Source organism: Alexandromys fortis, unplaced genomic scaffold (genome assembly GCF_014885135.2).
Source record: "Alexandromys fortis isolate MF-2015 unplaced genomic scaffold, M_Fortis_MF-2015_v1.1 scaffold_54, whole genome shotgun sequence".
Lineage (NCBI taxonomy): Eukaryota > Metazoa > Chordata > Mammalia > Rodentia > Cricetidae > Alexandromys > Alexandromys fortis.
In genome coordinates, this window is record NW_026067958.1 from 9,230,735 (window position 1) to 9,236,734 (window position 6,000).

Below are 6,000 nucleotides of genomic sequence, written 5' to 3' on the forward strand. Positions count from 1 at the left end.
TTTCCCCTAATTTCTACCCATCTCCATTCTAGGAGCCGTCTGACACGGAACTAAGTATTGCCCAGTTATATGCCAGGTGTGGTCCGCTCCACCTTGACTGACGGTCAAAAAGCTTAAGCCTACTCTTGCTCTTTCAAAGTTACTGACAATAAGTCTGACTTAAGGAGCAGCTACAAACAAGATGTCCTGACCTAGGGTGTGGTCGCTTGGTGTTTTGGATATTAAGATGGCCCATAGAGTTGATGTGCTCCACCTTGACCAAAGGTCACAGAATTCAAGCCTCTTCCTGCTTCTTGAAGGATAAGACAAGACCCTTGCCATAACCCTAACCCTAACCCTCAGTGACTGCCTACAGGGTACTTGGTCTAAGGTGTAGTCGCTACACGTCCTGCCTAAAACATTAGAAGGCTTAACTAAAGAAATTATGACTTCATGTCTCAAGTATTGAAGCAAGTGATTGTTCTGGTTGTTCTTTGTTTCGTATTAAAGCAGTCTTTGTCTTCTTCCCTCCTTTTTATATTGGGGTATATAAGCATATGGAAAATAAATGCAGACATATTCAGTATTCAGTACTCACTGGATTGCCCTCCTGGTTCTATTTTACGTCTCTGTATTTCTTTTGTATCTCTGTTCCTCCTACCTAATTTTCCTAATCCACACGCCCCTACCCTGGAACGAATGAACCCCGTCGAGACTGGACCCCGACAGATGCTGCCGCAATGAGTGGCTACGACAGCCATGCACAGGATCAGGCTGGTGAAAATACAGGGGAAACAAACATAAACAAATTTCAGAAATATGTGGGCACAGCTGAAACGAATAGCTTTCTCTGACAGAGACACACACGTGACCGGAGAAGCTTGTCTTCAAGCTATAACTATGGTCTCTCCTTTGTGGATCCAGGACCAAGTTATTTAACCTTTCCGAGTTCTGGTGTCTTCAGCTAGGGAGTTGGGGGTAATCACACCTCCCTCGGGATTGGCTTCCTCACACTGAGTTGCGCTGCAGCTGGGATGACTTCTATGGCAACAGAAACCTAGAATGGCCATTTCACCATGCTGTCTGTCATCAGCACTGTACCACAAGGAGACCCTAGGGCAGCTGCAGAATTTCAGGGCAGACAGGATCTGGACTCCCTGAGCTCACAGCATGAGTGGGAGACTGATGGGAGAAGTTTGTGAAGAGGGGGCTTTAGGCTCCTGCACCTGGCAGGAACCCCAAGAGCCCCGCAGCTGGTGAGGAGATGATCCTCACAAGGTGAGAAGGGAAGCTTGTGTCAGTATCGTCTCTGCGGGCACTGGATCCAAACTCCCGGAGTCTGACCTCGGAGTTCACTTTTCTTCCACACCCAAGCACAGTAAACTCTGAGGAAAGGTTTCCACATGACAGTTACCACAGCACAGCTTTGGGCTTCGCTACATAGAAATTCCCTTAGCAAGGCAGCGGAGCACCTGTGACCTTTGACCTGTGACCTTTGCGGTAAGAGTGAGTTCTATTGGCTGACAAACAGCCCAGGGCTAGGGACTAGAGCGAGGATCTGGGATAAGCTTAAAGATGGATTCTATTGGTGGGAGATGCCGACTACCTGGGCCTTCTTTTACACGGATGGCTTCCATTTGTTGAGAGACAAAGCTCAGGATTCACACCCAAACAATGCTCAGGATATTGGGGATTTGGGTTCCTAATACAATAGCAAAGGATCGCCAGTTGCTTGACTACTTTGAATATGGCATTCCAGGTGGCCAGGCATCATTCATTTCCTTCCATTGAAGAAAATCAGACAATCCTGAGTTCTCCCATGCTTACTCTAAACCGTACTTCCTACATGCACCTTAGACTCAGGAATCATTTTAGAGGAGGATGTAGAAAGAGTCTAAGAGTCAGGTCATGACGTTCACTGTGAGACTGTGCCTCCGAGGAATATCAGAGCTACACCCATAAAGTCTTGTCAACATGACTGCCTACACATGAGCTGAATGACAATGCCAACAGACACGCCAAAGTGGAAAGGAGAAAGCCCATGACGTCTCAGCGCTACACAAAGAACTTCAGACAGCGAAGAATGATGAGAGCATGAGAAACATTGTTCCCTAGGGAGCACACACCGATCGGTTACACAGTACCAAATGATCAGTCCTGAAGACATACGTACGTATGTATACGTACGTACGTATAATGAAGACATTATAGACTGAGCAGGATGCATGTATGTATTTAGGAATATATGTGTATATTCATATACACATATATATATGTATGTATATACACACATAACAGAAATTAATGAAAATAGAAGCCATGAATTTGAAAGAGAGAAAAGAGGGGTATATAGGAGGGCTTAGAGGGAGAAAATGAAAAAGGGAAATGATTACTTATATTATAATCTCAAAAACTAATTTTAAAAAGGAGAATGTTATAGAACTGTTTGTTACTGTGGTCCCAACTTCATCCCAAGCATAGCCATGTGTGCAAGATGGGTTGGTTACTTTCCTTGTTGCTGAGACCAAACATGAACAACTTAATGGACAGCTTCATGGGATCACAGTTTGAGGGACACAATACCAGTGATTCACTTCCCCCACGAGGGCTACCTCCTGGAGGTTCCACAGCCTTCTCAAACCCAAGTGCTCAGGCACTGGACTGGAGGGAACATTTCCCATGCAGCCCATCATAGTAAATCCTTCCTGGGGGTGCTCATAAAATGCACTGCTGAAGCTGCAACACGGCACAGGAAGGACAGCGAGCTGGTTCCCATGACCCTCGGGTCAGAGTGATCTCACAGCATCAAGGTCCCCATGCTTTCAGGCTACAAAGCCAGCTCACACTGGGACTTCAAAACAGTCCACAAGCAGAGATCCAGACCCCAACAGAGCTCTAAAGACTGGGGGAGGTGTGCTGTCCACAGTTGATCAAAGTGGACCTGAGTTGGCTCCCACCACCCAAATAACTCAGCTGCAAGGCATCTGACTCCCTCTACTGACCTCGTGAGTATCCACATGCATGTGGCAGAGAAACACATGCCCACATATAAATAAAAATAAGTCTAAAAAGATTCTCATAAAATACTACTTTCAGAGACTTTGCCCTACTCCTGGCTGGAGAACTATTAGCAGCCGATGCTGCAGGACTGAGGAGTCTGCTTTCTTCAGGTAAGCGGAAGGCCCTACATGCATGGGGGGGGGGGGGCAGCACACAGCGGATTCAATGGGTCATTAACAACAAGAAGAAAAACAAGAAGCTGAGGGCGGGTAGGGAGTCTGAGAAGACCAGAGGGGAAATGAGAAGTATATACAATCAAAATACAACATACACATGCATGGAACTCTCAAAGAAGAAACATGTGTTTGTTTTTAGAGATTTGGGGACTGGCAAAGAGCTCTGCAGTTAAGGGTGCCTGCTGCTCATTCAGAGGACCCCGGGTCAGTTCCCAGAGCCCCCATCAGGCAGCTTACAACCTTCTGAAACTCCAGGGCTCCCTCTGATCTCCTCAGGCCCATGACACACATATGCACACATGAATGCTCTCTGTCTGTCTCTCTCTTCCACCCCCTCTCTCTCACACACACACCTTTTTTAAAAAGATTTTTTCAAAATTAACTCTTAATTTTTGTTTCACTCTTGAGTTTTAACCTGTTGCTTTCTGCACCACACTGAATCCCGGCATGAGCACAGGGTGGTTTTACAAAACTTTATGCCTCAAGACATTAACCGAAGCAGTGTGCACAGTGGAAAAAAATAGAAAATATCTTACCTAACTGTCCCGTAGTGAGTGTATTAATGAAATAAGCGGTGGTACATTCTTAGCATGAATCATTAAACAGCCATAAAAAAAGTCTACAACGAATGTTTAATGACTCGGGAGACATGTGGTGAAAAGACTCGCACAAAGCAGAATATAAAATCACACAGAGTGTCGTCTAAAGCATGAGAAATGTGTGAGAAACTTGGAGGAAAAGCAAACTGTATTCAAATCTGTCTGAATTATGAGAATTTGCGATATTGCTTTACATTCATCTATATTTTATGAGTGTGTTTGGTACAGTCAGTTCCAACAAAAACCACTTAAAGGTGAAGTCCACGGTTGCTTGGCCCCATGAGCTTAGACAGAGCCAGGGAGTGACATGAGGGGTCTCATCCCTTGGCAGAAAGGAAGAAGAGAGTGAGGGAGAGACCGGGGACAGGGTATAACTCAGGCATACAATGCTTCCTCGGGTTGGACCACACCTCCTAATGTTCCCATTGCCTCCCAAAAGAGTGCCACAGGCTAGGAAATCAGGGTTCAACACATGAGCCTGTGGGGACAGTTCATATTCATTCAGAACACGGCAACGGGTAAACATTGCTTCTGTTTTCAGAGCAGGGTGTTGTGGGCAGTGGGACACCTTCAGTTCCAGTCTTGAGGGCCAGACTGACCACACTCTACACCAGGACTCCCTAAATGTTTTCCCATTTACACAACCCTAGGTGGGTGGGTCTGTAGAATAGGTATGCAAATCAGACGCTTACCAATATAAACCATACAGAATTTTATTTATTTATTTATTTATTTTGTTTTTTTCGAAACAGAGTTTCTCTGTATAAGAGTCCTGGCTGTCCTAGAACTAGTTTTGTTGACCAAGCTGGACTCGAACTCACAGAGATACACCTTCCTCTGCCTCCCGTGTGCTGGAATCACAGGTGTGGGAAAACACCTCCTGGCAGAATTTTATTTTAAAATTATTCTCTGGTACACACATATAATTTAATCATTATTAAATCAATCCAAAAGCAAATTTGCATAGTAAAAAGATGGATTGCTTTACCTTTCATTTGTTTACATAAAGAATTAAATCTCATGCCAGTAAGATCACTTGACAGATAAATGTGCTTGCCACCAAGTCTACAGTCCTAAGTTCAATCCTCAATACCCCACATAGTAGGAGAGAACCAACTCCTACAAGTTATCCTCTGACCTCTGTATGTGTAGCACACACACAAATAAATTTTTGAAAGATTAAATCTTGGCAAACATTTAAAATACTATAGGACATAATGAATATTCAACATTTTTCATTGATTAATTGATATTTTGATTTCGAGGGGTTGTTTTGGCTTGGTTTTGAGTCAAGGCTCATGCAGCCCAGCATGATCCTGAAATCACTATGTAGCTGAGGAAATTTTTGAATGTCTGCTCCTCCAGCGTCCGCCTCCCAAGAGATGGCATGGCAAACGTGCCACCACAGCCAGTTTTGAGCAGACCCAGATCTGGTACAGAGTGGACAAGCATGCCTGCATCTGAGCTGCATCCAAGCACAAGGTCGTTGCCCTGTGGTCGGTTTCATTGTTGTTGTTTTGTTTTCTGTTTGTTTGCTTTTTCTGAGGCAGAGTTCATGCTATAGTCCATGCTGACCTTGAACCTGTCAGCCACCCTCCTACCTCAGCTTCCACAGACACTCACCATCACACCTAGCTCATCATATTTTGATCTGTAGGGATCTGTTGTGGGAGGTCCTTCCACCCCTCCAACCAATAGCTGCTGTGATACCAGCCCATTGGGGCGTGGTCTCTCTCCCTTTAAAAAAGCGGCTATTTCCTCTGCTCGCTCTCTTCACTTCCTGCTCTGCCGGAGACTAGACTCCCTTCCTGGTTGTGCAGATGGCTGTTGTCTGGGACGGTGATCTGTAAGTTTTTTCCCCTTTAAATAAATAACAGCCTATTAATCATAACTCCAAACTGGTGTGGCCTTGTTCGTGACTTACGCCTTCAGGGATCAATGCTGTGAATAATGTTTTGAATAAATGTAGACACAAAATGGCAGAAGTACGTTTATGGTCACAGAAACTTTTAACAATTCTGTTCTGATCCAAAGCCAAAATCATCAAACAATTTTTTTTTCTGCTTTAATTCAGAATTTTTAATCTTTCAGATCTAGGCTCTTTTTTTTTTTTTTTTACTTCTGTCTGTCCACAGCCCTGTGTTTCCACCCCTTTTTTTTATTTTTTATTTATTTTTTTAAATTAC